We start from the raw sequence: 24452 nt of genomic DNA, 5'->3' as shown, positions 1-24452 counted from the left end.
CCAGATCTCCCCAATATTGAGATATGGACACTTTGTGGGTCAGGTCTCCAGTCCAACTTCCCATCAGTGCAGTCCTCTGCTTGACTCCTCTCCACTGCTCTTGTGATCCCTCAAAATGCAGGTTCTGGCCCATGGCCATAGTAATTTAGCCCAGGACAAACTTAAGACTCAGGATCCAGGTATTCTTATCATTATTAACGTACAAAGAACTGCTTTATTTTGCAGCACCTCAGTTGCCCATTTAAAAAATTATGTGCTAGCTAGAATTTAGATATATAGATCTTCCTGTACTTACCATGTGGTTATGTCCTTTAAGCCTACCGTAAGTTGAAAATGCTGTGAGTCCAAAATGCCTTGAATACACCTCACCTACACAACATCATAGCTTAGTCTGGCCTACCTGAAGTGTGCTCAGAACACTAATGTTAGCCTCCAGCTGGGCAAAATCATCTAGCACGAAGCCTATTGAATGAGAAAGTGTTGACTGATTCATGTAATTTATTGAAAACTGTACTGCATGTGAAAAACATGGGTAGAGAATGGTTGTCACTGTATCATATGTTTATCCTGGTGATCGTAGGACTGACTGGTGGCTGTGGTTGCTACTCCCAGCAACAGGAGAGAATATCATACCCTATATCACTAGGCCAGAAAAAGATCAGAACTCAAAACTCTCAATACAGTTTCTATTGAACACAGACTGCTTTCACACCATCATAAAGCCAAAAAAATTCTAAGTTGAATCATCCGAAGTCAGGGACCTCCTGAATATAACTGGATGGATTTCTTTACACTTCTCAAATGCCACATTTCCCTGTTCGGATTTCCTGTTAGAATGGTTGTGGGCTACAAAAAATTACAAGAAGTCTGGGATGACTGTGAGGTTTTTGGACTGAAGACCTGGAAATGGTGAAGATTAAGGGCTGAGTAACCCTCCTTTTCATAGGGTAAACACAGAATCACTAGTCGAGGCATTGTAACGGAAAACAACTGGTATTTTGATGGTTTCAGAAGTTACAAATACCACATGCACACAAATCCCAAATTAAAGTTGTTTCTTTCAAAGTAATCATCTTGGGAAATCTTTCATTTAATTCCAATGACTCTGGCATTTCAAAATCATTTGGGGACTTCTTTTTTTAAAGCCTGCCTTCAAAACTGGTAGAATATTTTTTCTTAATATCCTCTAGAGCGGTAAATCTCTGGTCTGTGAGAATGAATTTGCCTTTTAGAAAAAGCCAAGAAATTATTTAGTACTGGGTCTGTTGCAAATGGTGGTTGATCAGATTAGAAAATGATTGTTTGGGATCGAAAATGAGAAGGACCGCAATTTAATGACCGATCTTCTTTCGTAATGTCTACACCGGCTTGTGCACATTTTGACACATGTGATCCATGTGTCTTTATTGGTGTTGAGCCTCTTTATAGTATGATCAGTGACCCTGGCCAGAGTGAGTCAAAATCATACACCATAAATCTGAATGAGTAATTGTGAGGAGGCAGAAGGATTCCAAGCACTTTCTAATATATCTTGCCCCTTTGTTTATTCACTGGAGCTCGGGCTGGCCCTACTGAGGATAGTGCTTGTCAGTGGTGCTGACTTTGAATGACAAAGTCTTCACATAACCTTCAAGCAAAGCCTCAGTCCAGACCTATCACGGGCGGCCCAGGGAATCCCTCAGCAGCAATAAATGTCTCATATTCATTTTTCACCAGATAACAGTGTGGCTCTTGGTCCTGGAAAAAAATTGCACACAACTCTATTACATTTTAAATGCTCCCGATTCCCTTCCTTACTGGCCTCCCTGTAAGGAAAAAAAGAAGGAGTTCCTTCTGTCATTTATTTTTTTGTCCATTTACGTCCTTTTTGTTTCCTTTTCAGTTCGAGTGTCCTAGGTAATTGTATTGTAAATAATCTTAAGTGACTCTCACATCCACTTTAACACAATTTTCATGGATTTCTTCATCTATAACAAATACATCTGTCTTGGCTTCGGTGACAATGTTAATAATTTTGAATCATTTTACCATTAAAGTGTGATGCCGGCAATTATAATAAAATATTTCTACTGCTCTCTTTGTATGATATGTATTTTAAGAGGAAAAACTATGGATTTTTGCCTGACAATAAGTTTCTGATGCAAAACAGCTAAGGAATATGATGTCTGACTTTATTCGTTGCGTAAATCACGTGTTTATAAATCACTGAGCGATTTGTGTTAGGCTTTAACCAAATTGCAGTTCTCTTTTTTCCGTAAAAAGTCATGACGGTTCTGAGCTGGATGAAGAAATAGAAACTTAAATACTGCAAAATGATCCTAATTACATTTAGAGAATAATTTTTAATTTAGCTATAGATTAATAGCTAAAATAATTTTTATATTCACGTTGAGTAAGTTCTCACAGTTCTCTTTTCAATTCGGGGATTTTTGCTACATGAAGTAGAAAACACACAGACAATTTAGCAAAATGTACCTCCCAGGTTGCCCAGAAGATTCTGATGACCGGTCAATTCAATATGTACACTTCCCATAAGTTACTTTTTAATTTTAAATACAGTTACTGGTATAAGCTGAGTCTAGGCACAAATGTGATTACGAAGGGGTCACCTGCACAGAAGGAGGTATTGAAGTTTTAAGTACTAGTGACAAGGGGTCAGGTGTATCAGGTCCAAGGAAACAGTTCTCCCTCTTGGTCCATAGCACCACCACTCAGCAAGGTGAAAAGGAAGGAGTGGAAAGTCAGTGAAGGGAAGTGAGTTTAGGTGATTTCTAAATTGATACGTGAATTCCTAGTCATGGCCATTCCATATGCTTTAAATGTGTAGGAATACATGACATGGACCAGATCGACCTCTTCATTACCTGATGGGTATAATACAAAATAAGCTGCTATAATCTGAAATCCCGGTGTGTGTTTTTTTTAAATTCTGCCTGAGCAAATAAAAAAAAATGGAAATGTTAGGGAATTACATGTGCTGAAAGATACACAGAAATTTTTTTAAATGCACACACACACACACAGCTACACGTGTGCTTTACACTAGACGTAAAGTAACTATCAACTCTTTTGAGTTTAACAAATATCCTCTAGTTTGGAAGGAAAGAAATAGAAGACAAAAATGATTTTGATACATTCATCATTGCAAACTATTATGGAATGATGAAAATTAATTAAGAAAAGGCATAGAAACATAGATGAACGTTTATATTAAATGTAAATACAAAAAATCCTCATGAATTTGAGTGAAATTATTTAAAATATACATGTATATGGATAAAGACTAGAAGAGTGTATTAAAAATAAAAAGCAGGGCACCTGGGTGCCTCAATGGGTTAAGCATCTGACTTCAGCTCAGGTCATGATCTCATGGTTCGTGAGTTCGAACCCTGAAACAGGCTCTCTGCCGTCAGCACAGAGCCTGCTTGGATGTTCTGTCCCACCCCCCTCTGCCTCTCCCCAACTTGTGCTCTGTTTCTTAAAAATAAATAAACACTTAAAAAAGAAAAAAATAAGCTACAGGGCTCCTGGGTGACTCAGTCCATTGACATGCTCAGTCCAGTTGGGTGAGCATCCAACTCTTGATTTCAGCTCAGGTCATGACCACAGGTCATGGAACAGAGCCCCATGTCCAGCTCCAAGCTGAGTGTGGAACCTGCCTAGGATTCTCTCTCTCTCTCTCTCTCTCTCTCTCTCTCTCTCTCTCTCTCTCTCTCTCTCTCATAGGTAGGTAGGTGGGTAGGTAGATGATAGATAGATAGACACAGAGACAACTAAATAAGTAAAGCTACGGAGCAATTACTTTTGCATTTACTCTTTGACCCAGCAATTCTATTTTAAGAAATCTATCCCAAAGATTCACAGGAAAAAAATACAAACTGGTACCTATAAAAGGATATTCTTTGTTATCTTATTTATAGAAGCATCAGATTGGAAACAATCCAAATATTCAAAAAGAAAGAATTTGTTATATAAACTGTAGAACATTTGCAAATTAGAGTATTTTGCAACTGTCAAGAGGAAGGCATGTGATTCTCCATCTTGATATGGGCCAATCTCTAAAATACATTGTTAAGTGAAAGAGCAAGGTGGAAAATAGCGTTCATATTTATGAAATTAAAGAAATATCAACGTATTTATATATGGATATATTTCACTGGGATTTTACAAAACACTCACTGGAAAAATCAAGCAAAAACTAATAAAATTGGTCTCCTACATTGGGAGAAGAGACAGAATGGAGAAGACAGGGATAGAATTGACCTTTCTGTGAAAATACTTTTTTAATGATTTTTTTTATTGTTTATTTATTTTTGAGAAGAAGAGAGAGAGAGAGAGAGAGCAGAGTAGGGGAAGACAGAGAGGGAGAAAATCCAGAGCAGACTCCAGGCCGATAACAGAGAGCCCAGTGCGGGCCTTGGACTCATAAGCTGCGAGATCATGACCTGAGTTGAATTTGGATGCTTAACTGACTGAGCCACCCACATGCCCTGAAAATACTTATTTTCATTATTATGGCTTCGGAATCATGTACATGCCTTATGCAGTTAAAAAAACAACACAAATCAAAAAGAAAGAAAAGTAATCCCTAAATACTAAAAACAAATTAAAAGAAATTATTGTGTACATATAAATAGCATATAAAGTTAATGAAATAACCACATTGACACATTTCTTCAACTGGCTTTGAAGCATGGTATTTTGACTATATATTCTTTTTTCTTTTAGTTTATTTATTTATTTATTTATTTGAGAGAGAGACAGAGAGAGTGAGAGCGTGAGCATGGAGGAGGGGCAGAGAGAGTGGGAGAGGGAGAGAATCCCAAGCAGGCTCCTAGCTTTCAGCACGGAGCCCTACTCCTCATACTTACGAACCATAAGATCATGACCTAAACCAAAACTGAGTCAGATGCTTAACCAACTGATCCACTCAGGCTCCCCTTGACTGTATATTCTAAGTGGAATATATTCTAAAGGCAAAAGAACCACAAAGGAATCAAAGTACATTCAGTGTCTTGTTTTTAGTGCTAATATTAGCACTCCTGTAATGAAATTTTAAGACATAAAACAAACACAGATTGTCCCCAACTCTTCATGATTTGACTTACAGTTTTTCAACTTTATAGTGTGCAAAAGTGATACTCATTCAGTAGAAACCTTTGAATTTTGACTTTGGAGCATTCCCTAGGCTAGGGACGCGTGGCACTCTGTCACGATGCTGGGCAGTGGCAGTGATCCTGATCTCCCAGTCAGCCACGTGATCCTGAAGGCAAAAAACCGATACACTTGAAACCATTCTGCACCCATGTGGCCATTCTGCTTTTCCGCATTCAGCCTAGTGTTCAATAAATTACATGAGATAGTCACCACATTTATTTTATAAAATAGTCTTTGTGTTAGATGATTTTGCCCAACTGTAGGCTCATGTAAGTGTTTGCATGTTTAAAGTAAGCTAGGCTAAGGTACAATGATCGATAGATTAGGTGTATTAAATGTATTTTCAACTTTAGATATTTTCAACTTACAATGGGTATATCAGGATGTAACCCTATAGTAAGTCAAGGAAGATGTGTAGTAGCAATAGATACTATGGACGTAAAAGTACGAAAGTTTTCTAAATATTCCCAGAAGGTAACCATTCCGAACTCTTCAATGGAATTGCAAAGATGTTGCCTGGAGCGGTACTAATCTACCATGGACTTCTCCTAAAAATAATTTTAGTGTGTCCCATTCTTACAATTATATAAAACATAAACTTCATGACCTCCTACTAAAACAAAACACTTGAGAAATAATAGAATAGTTTGAGGGATAGGAAAAATTTATTTGGGTGACCTGTTAGTGTTTCTTTCAGGGACTAAAGAAGAAAGTAGGCTTTAAAAAATTTACTATTTTTAGACAATGGTTTAGTTATCTCCCCTGTAACAAATCATTTTCACATTTAAGTACACTAAAAATTTTGCCTTCTGTTGATTCCTTCTTAAGGAAAAAATAAAATTAAAGACAAGTATCGATATTAATAGAGCAGTAATCAGAGCCATAATTCAACTCGTAACTGTCCAGATTACATGATTATTTGGAGGTTTAGATATTTTATTGAAAAAGTTATTTTCGGGGCGCAGTCGGTTAAGCGTCCGACTTCAGCCAGGTCACGATCTCGCGGTCCGTGAGTTCGAGCCCCACGCCAGGCTCTGGGCTGATGGCTCGGAGCCTGGAGCCTGTTTCCGATTCTGTGTTTCCCTCTCTCTCTGCCCCTCCCCCGTTCATGCTCTGTCACTCTCTGTCCCAAAAATAAAAAATAAACGTTGAAAAAAAAATTAAAAAGAAAAAGTTATTTTCATTGTTTTGCTAGAATCTTATTACTTTAGAATCACCTTGTTGTTATTTTAAATTATTTTAAATGGGCCTCCATCATCAGTGCTATGTTCTGCCCAACATTGATGTGTCAACATGATTATTTTTATTTTTTTCTTTTTCAACGTTTTTTTTAATTTATTTTTGGGACAGAAAGAGACAGAGCATGAACGGGGGAGGGGCAGAGAGAGAGGGAGACACAGAATCGGAAACAGGCCCCAGGCTCCGAGCCATCAGCCCAGAGCCCGACGCGGGGCTCGAACTCACGGACCGCGAGATCGTGACCTGGCTGAAGTCGGACGCTTAACCGACTGCGCCACCCAGGCGCCCCAACATGATTATTTTTAAACATTACATAAAAATGGCAAATCATTGGTTGAAGGTATATTTAAAAAAAATAAACTAAAACAGAAACTTTTTGAATGCCCAAAAGAGAGAACAGAAAAGAACAAAAGAGCAAAATAATGAACAGGTTCATAGTAAAAAGTATGAAACAGACCTTTTAAGAAAATGTCTAAAACTAATAGTAAACACAGTCAATAGTTTGGAAATTATTAACTTTTTTTAGTCAACAAGACCATTAGTTTAAAAACCTGTAGAGCTTGCTTGCTTGCTTGCTTGCTTTTTTAGTTTATTTATTTTGAGAGAGAGAGGGCCTGGGTGCATGTGAGCAGGGGGAGGGGCAGAGAGAGGGAGAGAGAGAATCCCAAGCAGGCTCCACACAGTCAGCTCAGAGCCCAAGTGGAGCTCCATCTCACAAACTGTGAGCTCATGACGTGAGCCAAAGTCACGAGTCAGACGTTTAACTGACTCAGCCACCCAGATGCCCCAAACCTGCAGAGATTTCTTCTCAGATTGGTTTGTATTATTTAGTTACTTGTGTTTCCTCCACTGAAGGTGAGCTCCTTGGTGGCACCAGCTGTGGGTTAATCACATGTGTGCCTTTAACGTTTGGTATGTGATCTAACATTCTCAGCAAAGGTTTGATGAGTGGGTAGAGGAACAAATGCATGCATGAATGAGTGAATTTTGGATGAACATAATTAGCATTCTTCACCGTGGTTATAGGTCTGGTGTGGCCCAATGATACCTAACTAAGTTTCTCAGGAAGTCTCCTTGGCATGGTTGCCCAGAGTAGAAGTTGAGCCCAAAGACGTTTTGGAACCCTTCATGGTAATAACTGTCTCTCTTACGTGATGGGTCAGAAACTCTGGGACGTGAGCCCAGAAATTTAGACATGGAAGCATGAGAATCAATAAGATAAGGACCTCTTGAAGCAGGCAGCTTCTGGAAAATATATGGGTCTTCTTTCATTTCTGATAGAGCCTGTTTCTTGTTATTCCTTCCTAAATGACCCATAGCAATTTGTGCCAGAGTTGCCTCTTCAGTAAAAGTTAATGATTGATTTGAAAAAAAAAAAGATTCATTACACATTCAACCCAAAAGTCCTGATTAGCATGTGACTAATTGGTCCTCTTCTCTTCAAAAGAAAAACCAGGACACATACATGGAACTTTTGGGGGTCAACGAAAGCAAAACATATGACTCTGCAAATTCATCTCAAAGTTTCCTAAAAGTTGTGGTGAGATGTTTTCAGATATTTCATCATTCAAGATTAGACAGACTAAATATAAGTATTCAAGGATGGCTTAAGGGTCATCTGAAGGAAACTTGAACAGGGAATCTGTTACTCAAAAGATTTAAGAGAGAAAATACATAATTCATTTTTTAAAAGGTAATTGGCAAATCATATGACCTGTAGGATTTTAGGAACAAGCGTAGAAATGTTTTCAACCTAGGAAGCTGTGTTGACTTAGATATCTAGCTGCAGAGATGCACATAAAAATGCATGCTCTGAAGAAAATACGATGACCTATAGTCGATGCAACTTAAACCATGAAAGTATTTAAACAGCCAAACATAACTTTGGTCAAGTGTTTGTTAGCGTTTCACTGCAAAACACACCTCGTCGGGCCACTTGCTTATTTCTCACAGGTTGTTTGGTTCGGTTTTAGTTTTGGTTTTGTTTGGAGCTAAGACGCGTTATAATCCAAAAATCTCAAAAAGAAACTGGAGACTAATTTGTACCTCCATTCCTATCCTATACTTGCTTAATTTTGGAGAGTAAATCATTGCTTTTTTCCCCCCAAACTCAATTTGTATGACTTCATGAATGCCTTCACGACCAAAAGGAAATAGGTGTTTGGAGAAGTATGTTACGTGGGATTTATCGTCTGCTTGAGGAGTCTATATCTGGCTCTGTTCAGCAGAAAGGTTTAGGTCAGGAGCCTCAAAACTCTGACTCAGGCACTGACAAAAGGATTCTCTCAGTGGTCTGAAAAGGGGAAAGGATGATGTAGGCAGGGGGTAAGAAAGGCAGCTATTTATTTATTAGGATTGTCTTTAAGAGACAAGGACTTGGTGTATATGACTTGCGGATGCTTTTCCTATATCTCTTCTTCCTTTCCTCATTTACCTTCCCTATTCCTATAACTGAATTAGCCTCAGATCAATCCCAAAAGGCAGGGGAAGAAAGGAAGTGAAGGCGGCAAGGAGATTCAACCCTTCCGTAAAGTTTTGCCACAACAGGCACCTGGAAGGAGACATACAGATGTGTGGAGAGTTTCTCTTTTTTAAAGGAGAGAGGAGAAGAGAGATTATTGTTGTGGTGACGTATTGGAGTAGGCACAAGGGAATGGGATCCAGAATACAAGCGAAGGTCTGGGCTTTAGGCAGGAGCACAAAGAATTCATCCATGGAAACAGGAGGTAAGGCAGGATGGGAACTTGTAAAAGTTCTTTTCTGATTATTCAAATTTTGTCAGGGAGTTAGGAAGCAAGATCATCCCCAAAAGTGAGAATGGCTAAGGGGCATCAGAGGTTCGAGAAGAGATAACTCAGTATAAAATGATCACTTGAGAGAAAGATAATTAGACAGGGAAATACAGCATTTCCAGGCATTCTTTGAGGCTGGTGGTCCAGTTAGCATGATTAGATATTTGCTTTCCAGAAAGGCTCAGCAACACAGACAGAGCCCTTGAATAGCCAACTTTGAGTTGAACCCATGCATGTTGAGGTTGTATTGTGGAGGACGATGGGATCAGATAGGAGTTGGGAGGCAGCATGGTAGCTGAGGGTGAAACCAATGGAGTTATAATGATGAGCTATGTAATCCAAGCTGGGTAAGAAGGAAGGTGACTACAAGAGAGGGTTGAGAGACATTCAAGCGTTAAAAGGGCCAGTGGGTTGTAGGACCCTGGAGGGTTGAAAAATTGTTGGCCACAGGGTACTGAAGAATATTAGCTGCAAAGTGGAAGATGGTGGTAAAACAATGAACACTCGAAACTAAGATTATGAAGGCTGTGCCATTACTGGTCATGACTAAGTCTAGGGAATGTCTCCAGGGCCTACTGGGGAGGAGGGACAACAGAGTCATTCACAGAAAGGAGATCAGGCACTGAGAAGCCAGAATATTGGAGAGATCATGTATTTATATACATAAATCACTGTGAATTATTATAGAAGTAGTATTAGAAATAACAACAGGAGAGGAACCTGGGTGGCTCAGTCTGTTAAGCGTCTGACTTCGGTTCAGGTCATGATCTCATAGTTTGTGAGTTCAAGCCCCGCGTTGGGCTCTGTGCTGACAGCTTAGAGCCTGGAGCCTGCTTCAGATTCTGTGTCTCCCTCTCTCTCTGCCCCTCCCCCACTTTGCTCTGTCTCTCAAAAATAAATAAGGATTAAAAAAAATTAAAAACAAAAGAAATCATAACAAGTATCAATAAAATAAAATGCTGAAGAAATGAGAGAAGAAACCTGAAAGCCTGAAAATGGGTAAAACAAAGTGCTTAGTATGTTATATGAATTCAGATTATGGCATGACTTTGAAAATGGTGCAGATGAGTAATGAGGGGTATAGAAAGAGAATTATTTGAGAAGAACAGGAAGGGACAGTGGTATAAGCAATGTAAAAGAGAAAACAATAACCTTCTGAGGGCTGTGAGGAAACAGTAACCTGAGGAGGACAAATTTCATTTAAGGTAAGAGGGTAAAGAAAACACGTGGAAATAATGTTGAGGATGCAAAGGATCTTGCTGGTGATGGACTGTGAATTCCAGAGGGAACAGTGGAGGATTTTGAATATTGGGAACATGGAGAGATGCAGTCAGGTTAAAGGAAATACAGAACTATATTGGCGACGAAGATTCAGGTAGCAAGAGATGTGGGCACTTTGAGTCCCTTGTGATGATTGAAGTCAATGGATGAGGAGCATGATGGAAATAGCCTTACCGTGTGTTAGCTGGGAATATTTCAGTGCTAGCAGAGAGGAAGTGTCTTCTCCAAGAGCCCAGAGGGCTCTGTGGTGCGTCTTACTCCTGCCACTAGCAGCACAATGACCTTCTGTCTGTCTCATGTTCTCACTGGATATCATCCTTGTCTGCTGCCTTCGTGGTGTCCTGCCAGTTACCTCTGGACAAATGGCAAACGTGAACGTCTAGCTGTTATACATATACAATTGAAGTTACAACTTAAGTGAAGTTTCTGGAGAGCCAGTGGAGCATGTAGGGATTTCACTTCCAAGGAGAAGAAGCCATTGGACATCTTGAATTCCTTACCCACTAACTTCTGAGTAATTTTGGGTTTTAAAGGTAAGATGTCTCTTTGGAAACCCTGACTCATTTACCTCTTTTAGGGGGTCAGGAGCAGTGGAATGATTTCTAGAGAACCCAGGCTATGCCATTATCTAGCCTCCTGCCCCATTACTATGACTCAAGGAACCTTAGAGTGCTTGTTCTCTTAGTACTAGACCAAGTGCAGTGTGTATGTGCTATGGTAAACTCCAGTAAAATAATTTTAGTGGGAGCCACTGGATTTAAGAAAGAAAGAAAAAAAAACCCACTTCTTAAAATCAAAGCTATCGTCCTTTGGAGACAAAGCTCTTGCTTGTGACTAGACTCTATTAGAATTTGTTATTGCCTGAGAGATACCCAGTGTCTATGCACATTGAATTGTGCATCACATAGTGTGAGCTTTCTCCATCTGCCGAACCTCAAGTTGGGTATAGTCAGAAGTGTTCCATGTTAAAGGGAAGTCGTATTTATGGGATTGGACACTCAGGGTAACTGAAATGCAAAAATATATTACCTACAACTTCTCCATCAGTCTTCTCTCCAGTCATTTTCACTCAACCAATTCTTGGGGCTCCCTGTGCTATTTGACAGAGTAAGAATACTGAGAGGGTCTGAAAAGATTGGACTTGTGTTCTGTGGGAACTCTGAAATCCAACTGCATGCACCCTGTAGTTCATGTAAATTTCTACCACTTACTAGAAAATGTTAGGTACTGGCCTGACTTCCATAGTCTTCCATTCCATATTACCATGGTTTCCTTCCTTCCTTCTTTCTTTCTTTCTTTCTTTCTTTCTTTCTTTCTTTCTTTCTTTCTTTCTTTCTTTCTTTTCTTTTCTTTTCTTTTCTTTTCTTTTCTTTTGTCCTTTGGTTCTTTCTTTCTTTCATTGTTTCTTTCGAGAAAGAGAGTGTACATGGGGGAGGGGCAGAAGAAGAGAAAGATAGAGAATCCCAAGCAGGTTCCAAACCCAGCCCAGTACGGAGCCTGACATGGGGCTTGATCCCATGACCATGGCGTCCTGACCTGAGCTGAAAACAAGAGTCGGACACTTTAACAAAGTCACCCAGGTGTCCTTCATCTTTTTATGTGGTTTCTCAACCAATTTAGCAGTGAAAGAAGCTCCAGTTGATTTTTGGTTTTGGTGGTAGTTACATCCTTTCTCTAAAGTCCCTGTGAACAATAAATTAATAAACACAGAACAATTGCTCCTAAGGAATATACAGATTAAGTTCCTGTGAGCCTCTGGTCATGACATTTTCATCAACCAATTAATGCATAACCTTCATTATGTCTTTCTGTTTAAAGGCACTTTGTTTAGTATGTATTAATGTATGTATGTATTAATTCATTATCTTTCAGGTCACAGCCAACAGCACTATAACTCAGGCCTCAAGGAAGCTGATCTAACACTTATATTTTCTCTATAGGGCACATCACTGTCTTCTTGACCTTGGGGACACTAGAAAGCACTTCAGTACTATGCACAGAAGCCATTTTCAACAACAAAGTCATGAATAAAAATCACAAAAATACAAAAACAGTAACACTAAATAGACCAGAGAAGGACACCTGTTTCATAGTATGAGCGCTGAAACAAGCAGTGCCCTATTCAACCTTAGCCGGCACTGTGCACATCACATGACTCAACTTTTTCACCTCTAAGCAGTTGTCTGTCAATGACTGCGAAGCATTGCATTTCATTTGGGGATTACAAATCAATTTCCGTGAGTACATGAATTCACAAATGCAGCATCTGCAAATAATGAGCATCACCAGTAAATTGGAAAGATTCCCTGGCAATGTGCTGCTGCTGTTCCAGATGTCTTATCTGCACAAGCTAGACCTCAGACAAGGTGCCTTATACAGTTGTCCCCCAAGCCACCTACCTAGGAAAAATGATAACATCGCACTGATTTTTTTTAAAAAGCCATGGCTTCGGGGGCATAATCCTGTTTACTGTATACTGGACAAAGATAAAGGAAAGCGGTAGCACTAATTTCCTGTGTTTCCTAATTTCCTGCTGTGCTGCCGAACAAATATTCTCAAGACTGTCTTCTTTAGATTGGGCATGCTTGGAGATGGGTACACGTCTTTTTTGTCTTTTTGGATAATGACTTGGCTAGCACCAGGCCCTCTTTCTAAAGACAAGGTGACGGAGTCCGATCTCACCATTCAAACAAGTAGGCGTGCCTTAGGGTCTTGCCCGAGACCTCCGATAGCATGTGCACCCCCACCCACACATTTCCACCAACTCCTGTCTATCCCAAGTGGGGCAGGCTCCTTAATTGACCTCGTTCAGTAGTAAATATAATAATGTCTAATGAGAGTTTGCTCTGTGCCACGTGTTATACTAAATATCATTTCACGGTAATCACTGTAATTGCCCTGTGAGTTAGTATTGTTATCTGCATGTTATACAGACAAGGAGGCTGAGGTTTATAATTTCATTTAGATAATTTACTCCAGATCACAGAACTATTTAGGAGTATAGCCAGAATCAAGACTATACAAGTATATCTCGGTAGACCCTAAACTTGTTTATTCAGAAGCACGGTATTTGAGCAAGGATAGGCTGGGTTCTATAGCAGTAACATGCAACCAAAGAGATCTATTTCTCAATTATGCTACACATCCATCTTGGATCAGCTAGGGGCCTGCGCTGTGCTGCTTTCATTCTAGAACACAGGATGATGGAGCAGTCACCTTCTGGAATGTTGCTCGTCACCAAAGTAGAGAGAAAGAAGAGAGTATGGCAATCTCAAATTAGGTCACAATCTTCTTCTTGGAAGTGACATTGTTACTTCCATTCGTTTACGAGTGACTGTAACAAGTCACGTGACCAATCCCAGCTCTAAGGATTTGGGGAGTGCAATCTGATGATGGCTGAAAGAAATGCAGTTAAGTGCAGTATGTGGTGAATAGCATTAATGACCACCATCCAGGAGCTTATTTTTTATCACCTTATTTAGCCTGAAGATGTCTCAGAGAAGCAGGCCTTCTCATTTCTGGCTCAACTAATATTTTGTTCTTAGAAAATGCATATCCAGGGGTTCCTGGGTGGCTCAGTCAGTTAAACGTCCAACTTTGGCTCAGGTCATGATCTCACAGTTTGTGAGTTCAAGCCCTGCGTCGGGCTCTGTGTGGACAGCTCAGAACCTGGAGCCTGCTTCAGATTCTGTGTCTCCCTCTCTCCCTGCCCCTCCCCTGCTCGTACTCTGTCTCCCTCAAAAATAAACTAAAAAAATAAAATGCATATCCATGTGGATAAGAACTAAAACACTTTTATGGTCAGATCTGCTGGCCACATGATTTTAAAATAGTGAATATATATTTCTAAATCCTTATCTAAATAGTTACATAATAATTCATTATATCACGATTCCATTAATCATTAAAAAATTCCCTAATGTTAGACATTTAAGTTGGTGTCTTTCACTATTATCTTAACACAGAGTTGTTATAAATATTTTCTATTGGGAGTAGTTTATGTTTTTTTCTTACAGGTTTGAAGATTTGATTTTTAGTTACTAAGAGGCTTTTCCTATCATAAACACTACCGATAGTTTTCATGATTTTCTCTTTGCCTTTTAGTGTAATTATGGTATTTTTGAACAGGGAGATTTTCAAGAACTTTGTTGTAACAGCCACACATGAGCAGATGAACACTCTGTTTCCATCCTGTGCATCGTCTCAATAGTCAGAGCAAATGAAATCTGATTATGAGCTTTGGGGTCCTAACACCCCATAGCTGTCCTTATCTTGTAGAATTTTTATTTACTTGTGTTTTTAATTGAGTCCTTGGATGCTCTGATCTGTATCTCTACAAACAGTGAAGAATAATAAATGAAACACATGAGGAAAAAAAACAAGTTTTAGTATTATTAAAGGAAAAAAGAGAACACCAGTTTAAGGAGACAGGAGAATGGATGTCCCTAAACAATGGCAAATGCACTGAAATACAGATCATATTAAATTTCTCCAGGTCAATCTCGAAGGTTTTTTTCCCCCCTCACTCCTTAGCCTCTAGCATTCAAGTATACTTGTTTTTCAGCTTCAAGGAACAAATTTCAAAGGCTTCTATTTGCTCACTCTGGATGACATCCGAGTATAAGTCCATTTCATTCTTTGTTGAGAAAGCAACTTTGTTATCCTCTGGTAATGCAAAAAAACAAGTTTGAAACTAAGACTTCTTTATCAAGATAGTTGTTAAACATGGAGATATTGTGGGATTTAAAGAGACTTAGGGTTTTTTCATTTTTTACTTGGTGTACTTTTATACCACTTGAATTTTTTTGTAAGTGTTTGTTGTTTTTAACAGAAATATTAGTTTGTGATGGGTACATAAATGGACTTAGGAAATATTGTTTTAATTGAAAATTTGATATTCTTAACTATTTTGTGTAAGGCAAAGCAATTTCTAGAGATAAATAAAAATGGCTTTAAAGGTATGATGGTGGTCTGGAGCAAAGTGGGGAAGATATTTTTATGTTGCTCTAATTGATACAGTTAAAGAGGTATCAAAGTAAATAAAATCTTGATTTGAACATAATTCATACGACTTCTTTGAATTGCATTAGTTAGCATTACTTTGTTCATGCTTTTTTCCCCTAGAAAACAAAACACTTGATTGATCCAGAAGATCTATTCAAGAGTTGCATTGTAGAATGTGATTTAAAAATTAATTTGATTTAGTGGTACCCGGGTGGCTCCGTCGGTTGAGCATCCGACTTCCGCTCAGGTTATGATCTCACGGTTTGTGGGTTCAAGCCCCACATCGGGCTCTGTGCTGACAGCTCAGAGCCTGGAGCCTGCTTCAGATTCTGTGTCTCCCTCTCCTCTCTCTCTCCTCCCCTGCTCATGCTCTCTCTCTCTCTCTCCCTCTCTCAAAAATATTAAAAAACAAAATTTTTTAAAAAGTAAATTCAATTTAAAAGAAAAATTTCTCAGATGACTTGAGGAATAAAATAAAACCATTTGTTTCCTATGGTTTGTACTATAGATATATTATTACCAAAGAAATTAGTTAGAAATTATACTCTGATAGAAAAAAAAAGCCTCTAATTGGAAAAGCAAAAACACATTATGTGTTCGTCGCAAGATACAGGAGAGAAATATTCTATAGATGTCTTGGATGTTGTCCAACAGAAAACTTTCAGAATCATCCCATGATTAAGAAAGATCTATAAAAAAAAAGGTATTGGGATAAAATAAGTCATCTCCTGAGAACTATTTCATTACAACATTCAACTTCTCCTGACCTTATGCTGATTATATGATAAAGTTTTATGAGGAGGTATAAAAATGTAGCTGCTGCCTCAGGTGGGGGTGTGACAGGCCAATAGCAAGTTGACTGCTTAAACTACTTTAGTTTAAATAGCAGCACAAAATTATGGCAAAAGATTTCCAAAGGATAAAAATCATAAATATTTTAGGACTCTGATTGATGGGCATTTTGCAGTGTTTTGAGATACTTTAAAATGGGTAGTTTACTTTTCTCTAGGTGAGAGCTATAACTTGAAGTTCAAATAACTGTAGTCTCGTCTCTGAACTAAGGTGCAGTAGTATTAGTCAAGGCATCTTGAGAAACTATTTCATGCTTGTGTGCTACCCCTAAAGAAAATGTAGTGTACCCATTCTTTTAATAAAGGCCCACTTTTTAAAATTTCTTTTAAAACTCACATTTTTACTTCAAAGTGATTTTTTTAGAGAGAGAGAGAGAGAGAGAGCAGGGGAGACGTGCAGAGGGGTAGTGAGAGAATCTTAGGCAGGCTCCCTGCCCATCACAGAGCCCCACGCAGGGCTTGAACCATAAGAACATGACCTGAGCCAAGATCAAGTGTTGGATGCTTAACCGACTGAGCCACCCAGGCGCCCTGAGACCCAGTTTTTTTTACCTAGTTTAGCTTCACCTATCCTCATGAAGCCTCTTGAGACAGAACTGACCTTGTATAACAGCGATACAGCACCTCGCTGACACAGAAGCCATTTCTCTACTAACTTCATTTATCTAGGAAACAGCAAATATCGAAAAGTAACGAAGAGCTCAGGTCATGATCTCACGGTGCGTGAGTTCGAGCCCTGCATTGGGCTCTCTGCTGTCAGCATAGAGTCCCTGTCACCCTCTGTCCCCCTCTCTCTCTGCCCCTCCCCCCCTCAAAAATGAATAAACATTTAAAAAAGAAAAGCAATGAAGATAAGTGAATAGCCAAAACAGATAACATAGATGCCAAAATTTATGAGCTGGATGTTCATTGAAGAAATCTTTAGGCCTCTATTCTATGCCTAGCGCTAACTTCAGACATAATCTCAATGTCTACGTTTATTTGCTTTCCCCATCTATGGCAAATTGACAAAGGAAGAACTGATCACGTGTGGCCTGAGTGTGAGAAGTGAGGCAGAGCATAAATAGAGCATAAACTCCAGAAGTCATCCATGACAACGATAATAGTAACCGTAGTAACAGGGATCTGTTGTCATTTGGTATGCTTTGATTGGCTCCTGTGTCTACCTGGGTAGAGCTGAGAGAAAGGCTGAGTCCGGGGTGGGCACATATTCCTGTATGAGAGATATATAGCATCCTCTGTGGAGAGAGTCGATCTGTAAACTTTCAGCACAAGATATAGCTGAAGGTTTGCACTAATCTGCGCTCACCAAGAAAATTTCTACTGAGCTTCCAAAGAATAGTGACATTGGGAGAAAAGATCACACACACACACACGCACGCACACACACACGCACACACACACACACACATATATATATACACATACATACATCCCTAGTAACCATAACTCCCACATTAAATTAATAAATTGACTTTCTGATTTATATGTCTTGTATAATGTAAGTCCATTATGAATCATATCATCTTTATCTTACTAATAAAATCCAGTTGTTAGACCTGCAAGTATAAGGAAACGAACCTTAGCTCCTAGTAAAATTTCTAAGCCATGCCGCTGCCTGAGTTCTCTGAGCCCCAGCCTTCCCCCGTATCCTCCTACATATTGATAATTTTTCTTCAAGCAAAGTTTCAGCAGGAAGAAATCTGATATAAAAGCTTTTGCTATTATTTCCTTGAGGAACGATTCATTTTCTTAAGGAAATCCTAAGAGTACTTCCCATTTGCATAAGGCAAAAACATTCTTTAGCAAGTTACAGGCTGTGATATTTTTACAAATGACCCAATTACTCCTCTTTTAGAGTCTTTAAACATTCACCATTAAAGAATTTCTGGTCACACACACAGACATTTTTTACAATTATGGGGAGAACTCAAAAAATGCTGCCAGAAGCAAAAATAAGACTTTTGGCTTGCAACCCCTCCGAAGAAAGTTGTTTGGCATTTACACATATTTTTGTGATTATAAATCAGCTTTTGGACAGGTAAGATTCTGAGGTAGCATTGCAAGCACTCAGACTGTAAGTCTGAAACCTATATCTGTAAACAGATGCCACCCAAGGTGGCTGTTCTTGGAATCTGCTAGCATCATAAATATTAGCGGACTCCCTTCATGATTTCTCATTCAGAGGGCAGTGCTAGGCACTGTGCAAAGTATATTAATAGTCATGGTTCCTCCTTATACCCTAGACATGGTTTACAAACACAGTCATATATAAAAGCCACACCTGTAGGGGCGCCTGGGTGGCTCAGTCGGTTAAGCAACCGACTTTGCCTCAGGTCCTGATCTCACAGTGAGTGAGTTTGAGCCCCACGTTGGGTTCTGTGCTGACAGCTCAGATCCTGGAGCCTATTTTGGATTCTGTGTCTCCCTCTCTCTCTGCTCCTCCCCCGCCCACACTCTGTCTCTCTCTCAAAAATAAATAAACATTAAAAAAAAATTTTTAAACCACACCTGTAGAGAAGCCAAGTGTGGACGCACTTGCTTTGTTTATCTGTAAGTACTTATGAGAACTGCATTTTTAGACAGGGTCAGGGCAGTGGGAGGTGGTCTTGTCTTTTCCAATTTATCAGGGAAGACTTCACGGTGAAGTGAAAAGGAGAGGGGAGTAACTGTTGAGCAAATTGCTTGCCACTTGTTTATATTTGAGTCTGTAAGTCATTCAGTAAACATGTGGTTGCACAGAGCCACAAGTGATCAGAAGCAAGGAGTGTTCGGGTGCCTGGGTGGCTCACTCGGTTGAGCGTCCAGCTTCAGCTGAGGTTGTGATCTCCCAGTTCATGAGTTCAAGCCCTGCATGGGGCCCGCTGATGTCCTCGCAGTGTCCGCTTCAGATCCTGTCCCCGTCTCTCTGCCTCTCCCCCACTCACACTCTCTGTCTTTCTCAAAAATAAATAAACATAAAAAAAAGAAGAAGAAACAGGGACTTGGTACCCTTCCACAAAAGCAGGTGTATACATTCACACCCGCAATATCAGAAAGCATGCCTACCTAGACAACCACGTGAGATCAGGGCCCTGCACTCAAGATGAAGTAAAAATTAACGAGAGAGAACCAAGTATGTTTAACCGCGGCTTCCAACAAACCCTCCCCCCCAAAAAAGTTTTCCGTCATCAGAAGACAGGTTTAGAAAATGATCTCACGCATAACAATCTAAATGGGTCTTGTAGACAGAGTGCTGAACTGCAGATCTAAAAACAGAAAGCCAATGGCCACCTTACAGAGAGCGTGGCAAAACGATGAAACCCCACGTAACTTTTCCTTTGGGTTCGTAGTAGTTTTGTTCTTTGTCAAGCCTCTGATTGTTAGTGTGAGAGAGTACAGTATGATTCGCGTGGATCATTTTTTTGTGGTTTATAATGCATCTTTTGGCTTTTTGCTCTGTCCTCCACAGCTGGACACTTAACCTTCTTATATACACCACTTTTCTCTGTTAAGTAGGTGAAATAATGCATCTCTTCCCAGATTGCAGGGAGTCCTAGAGATAATGCACATAATACAGCCAGCATAGTGCCTGTCATAGTACGTGCTCAATAAATGGAAGCCTTTGCTAAGAGCATTTTAGTAGGACTTCATCCCCTGCCTGTTTCTGTTCTCTAAATATTATATTCTGATTTACCAGACACGTAAAATGTTACTAACTTTTCTTTTTGATGCTTTATCCACTTGTAAAATGAGGCTAGCAGGCCAAAAAGCATATTTAATCAGAGATAAAAATTACATTTGTAAACTGGATCCACTTGAGAGAAAGACAGCATGAGCTGCATCCTTGGTACTTTAGTAGAAATAAAGTGTTGCCTTGGGAATAAAGTTTCTCCTCATTTATATAATATAAAATATTCTTCTATAAGACTTAGTGTACTCACAAAGGCTTTCTTTATTACTAAGTGATTGTTAAAATAATAAAAACCTGTGGCAGAGAAATAAACCATGAGACTATGCATTTGTGGCTTCATAGAAAGATCCCCCGAAGAAAATCCAAAAGTCCAGAAATCAAAGAGCAAAAGAAATAAATAGCTCAAAAATAGATTTTTATGTCTATTTCCTCTTCATTTGCTTCACTGTTCCTTAGGTAAGGACTCATTGATTAGAGAAATTTATTCAGAAATACCTTTTTTTTTTTTTTGGTAACTGTGTGTTGCCAGATTGGTATCTGCATAAATATCCTTATGTGAGTAGTTTGTAGAAACTGATGGTTATAATAACGGAAAGAAACTCAGTAACGAAATTATTTTGTAGTCAGGGTTCTCATGATGTCAAAAAGATTCTCTTCTATATTTATGATTCGTAAAAGCATTTGAGCCCTTCAAAATACACCCAGTATTTTAATTTCATAAAAACTATTTCCAATTCCTTCAGAACTCTTTCTAAAGAAATAATTTTAAAATATGAAGAAATAAAATTGATATATTAAAAGATTGGGGGACTTGAAAAATCAGAAGACAAAGTCTGTGTTTCATTCTGTTTAAATGAAATTTACAGACAACTAAAGGGAATTTTCCACCTTATCTAGCTTAAATAAGAGGACGAAAGGGTGGATAGTCCAGACTACAAGCAGTGACCTATAAGATTAAAAAGAAGTCTCTTTGTCGCAATTTTATCATCACTTGTAAGTGATAAAGTGCCCAAAGACAGGCTTGTGGCAGTTGCAATACATTTTCTTCGAGGTAGTAAAATCATCAACAAGGTGTCTGTATGTGCGCAGCCCCGCTTGAATATGAAAGCAATTTTCCAAAGCCCTGTAGCTTAATTCTATTGTTTTCGTCAAGAACGAATATTCTAGATCGCATTTTCGGTGACTGATTGTAATAGACACAGCTTGAAAAATGGATGAGAAAGCTCCCCAAATGATTCCTGGACAAGAGTCCAATACCGTCAGCAGCAATATTTGCATTTATCTAAAAAGAGATTAAATGCTAGCAGAACTGCTCTGCACTTGTCTGCATATCATCCTCGTGTGCTTTTTCTATTAAAGTAAGGATAGGGCAAGATTGGAGTAGAGCAAAGGATTTAAATTAAATAAATCTAAAAGTTCAAGGGGATGTTATATAGTAATAAAAAATTGATACACACATTAGACTAAAATATTTTTGAAGAAATATTTTATTATTTAAAAAACTAAAATATAAAAGTAAAAATGTCACTCAAAATATAAATGCCACTAAATTATATCACTTTCAACAACTTCATTTTAGGCTAACTTTTCAAGGGTAAGGCAAATCCAAAGTTGGAAAATATTAACATGCCGTCTCTGAGCATGTAATCCAGTTATGACGAAAGGTGATGTTAATTATTTAGATTCTCAATAGCTTTTATGGATAATTTTATAGCCAATAATTACTTGTGTGGCAATGCTGCTTTTATGTGTGAAGAAATAAGCAGGTTGTCCTGGGTCAAAAATGAATTGCTCTCTCTGCTCTTTGGTACCACTGAGTGTGATTGGGTAAGTTCATCCTTTGGAGGTTTTCTTATCCTTGGAAGGATCTTTCTGCTGGTTGTGCCACAGGGGGGTGTACATAAATGATAATCTCATATCAGAACTTAATGATATTCATTATACAACATGCATATGTGTGTATACTTAAGAAATGAGCAGGGGTACTTCGGTGGTTGTTCCTGAGACACCCAGGAGATAGCAAATGACAGGGAAATTTAAAAAGATAGTAGTACCCAGGGGGGAAAGGAATCAGAGATTGTGGATGGCCCAACAATTTGAATTCAAATACTTTGGAATAAAGTAGGAGGAAAATAGTGGTATAACATTCTCAGAAAATAATGTTTCAGTTAATTGTGTTTTTAGACACACTGTAAGGAAGTCCTTACTTCATTCCTTAATTCTGAAGATGTTTCCAACACGAAAAGTTTTGTTTCATTAATTAGCAGAGTAAGTGGGATAGTTCCATTATTCATTCGCTCTATGAAGATTTAAGGTATTGAAGAAGGCTCATTCCACACTTTAAATGCCATTGTAAAAATTCTATAAATGGAGAGGGAAAAAGGTATAGAAGATTGGGTTTAATGTGGATAGACCTAGACCATATTTAACACGTAGATTATGCCATAAATCCCCAGTGTTATCTTATGTTTTGGAGATTTGCTTTCTAATTTTTAAAAGCAGCATTGTTCTTGTTCATTAGAAATTCCTATCTTTCAAGATTTCACTTAACTAGAAAAACATGCTATGGAGAGATAAGCATCTTGAATCTTAGGAAATGCTAGACTAATCACAGATTTGAAAATTCTGGCTCACATAAGTAATAGGAAATAATGATGAAGCTAAAACAATAGTCACGTTTTTTCAAGACACTATGTAAAAAAAAAAAACATGAGATCTCTGTCTTTAAAAATTTTATAAGCAGTTTGGGGCACCTGGGTGGCTCAGTCCGTTAAGCATCTGACTTCACCTCAGGTCATGGCCTCGCAGTCTGTGAGTTCAAGCCCCACATTGGGCTCTGTGCTGACACCTCAGAGCCTGGAGCCTGCTTCAGATTCTGTGTCCCCTCTCTCTCTGCCCCTCCCTCACTTGCACCCTGTCTCTCTCTGTCTCTCAAATATAAATAAACATTATTTTTTTTTAATTTTTGTAAGTAATTAGGCAGCAGCCTGGCTAGAATAATTTAGCAAATTTTGGTCCTATAAAGAAAAGGTAGAGCAGAGGAACCTACTATACGTACTTTTTACATTCAACTCTATGAGTCTATCCTTTATACAACAGAATTTAAATGCCTTTTGGGGGCAAGTTGGAAATACATCTAAATTCTCCATTATTTCCCCGATCCTATACTGATTCCTCATTCCCACTCTAATTCTGTTAAGAGATATCCACATTAAAATGTACTGCACAAGTTGAAAAGAAGTCTGTAGGTCATTTTGTCTTTCATCTTCGTTTTACAGAAAAAGAAAATGAGGTGTACAGAAATCAAGTGATTTGTTCAAGACCACACGAGTAATTCCTTCTACAGCAAGTAGCAGAACCCAAATCTTTCTCTGGTTAGTGCACGAATCTCTCATGTTTAACAAGGAAAGCAGTGGTGGTTCTGAGTTAGTCTGTAACCAAACTACAAATAATAGTTGAGGCAAAATCTATAAAAATATCCCTGTGTTACTGTTGGTGGGAATGTAAATTGGTGCAGCCCCTCTGGAAAACAGTGTGGAGGTTCCTCAAAAAATTAAAAATAGACCTACCCTATGACCCAGCAATAGCACTGCTAGGAATTTACCCAAGGGATACAGGAGTGCTGATGCACAGGGGCACCTGTACCCCAATGTTTATAGCAGCACTCTCAACAATAGCCAAATTATGGAAAGAGCCTAAATGTCCATCAACTGATGAATGGATAAAGAAATTGTGGTTTATATACACAATGGAGTACTATGTGGCAATGAGAAAGAATGAAATATGGCCCTTTGTAGCAACGTGGATGGAACTGGAGAGTGTGATGCTAAGTGAAATAAGTCATACAGAGAAAGACAGATACCATATGTTTTTACTTTTATGTGGATCCTGAGAAACTTAACAGAAACCCATGGGGGAGGGGAAGGGAAAATAAAAAAAGGAGGTTAGAGTGGGAGAGAGCCAAAGCATAAGAGACTCTTAAAAACTGAGAACAAACTGAGTGTTGATGGGGGGGTGGGAGGGTGGGGAGGGTGGGTGATGGGTATTGAGGAGGTCACCTTTTGGGATGAGCACTGGGTGTTGTATGGAAACCAATTTGACAATAAGCTTCATATATTAAAAAAAAGAATAATGAAATATAGTTTTAATAAGTGAAAAAAAATATCCCTGTATTATGGGACATATACTCCTTTACATTATGACTTTTGTGTCCGCCCCCCCCCATCCACATATCTCTCACCTCATGAATAAGGCCACATATCCCATTTTGTTCTAAATAGATAATTCTAGAGGATTTGTTTCTCTGAAACCATAAGTTAGACCACACCCTAGAAGATAAGTAAATGAATGTCATTCCTGTTGAGGGAAATGCGTTAAAACTTTAAACTGGGGTGTGGAAGGGTTTATTTTTCTCTGGTTTAAATGTTCTAATGTAGAACTTGCTAGCCTGTATTT

General features: G+C 38.7%; 1 long non-coding RNA gene across 2 annotated transcripts in view; it reads left to right on the top strand.

The window, feature by feature from the left end:
* LOC123386451 overlaps window positions 1-23522 on the top strand; it is a 333684-nt gene extending 310162 nt beyond the window's left edge. The window contains exon 3 of one of the 2 annotated variants that reach the window (XR_006600323.1): window positions 23276-23522. This is a non-coding gene — a long non-coding RNA (uncharacterized LOC123386451). The remainder of the gene's footprint in view (window positions 1-23275) is intronic. The other variant, XR_006600324.1, reaches the window with a different exon arrangement.
* Window positions 23523-24452: the final 930 nt, after the last annotated feature.

The sequence above is a fragment of the Felis catus genome, chromosome B4 (assembly GCF_018350175.1).
Source record: "Felis catus isolate Fca126 chromosome B4, F.catus_Fca126_mat1.0, whole genome shotgun sequence".
NCBI lineage: Eukaryota > Metazoa > Chordata > Mammalia > Carnivora > Felidae > Felis > Felis catus.
Note: the sequence above shows the minus strand (reverse complement) of the source record. Positions and strands in the feature narration are given on the sequence as shown.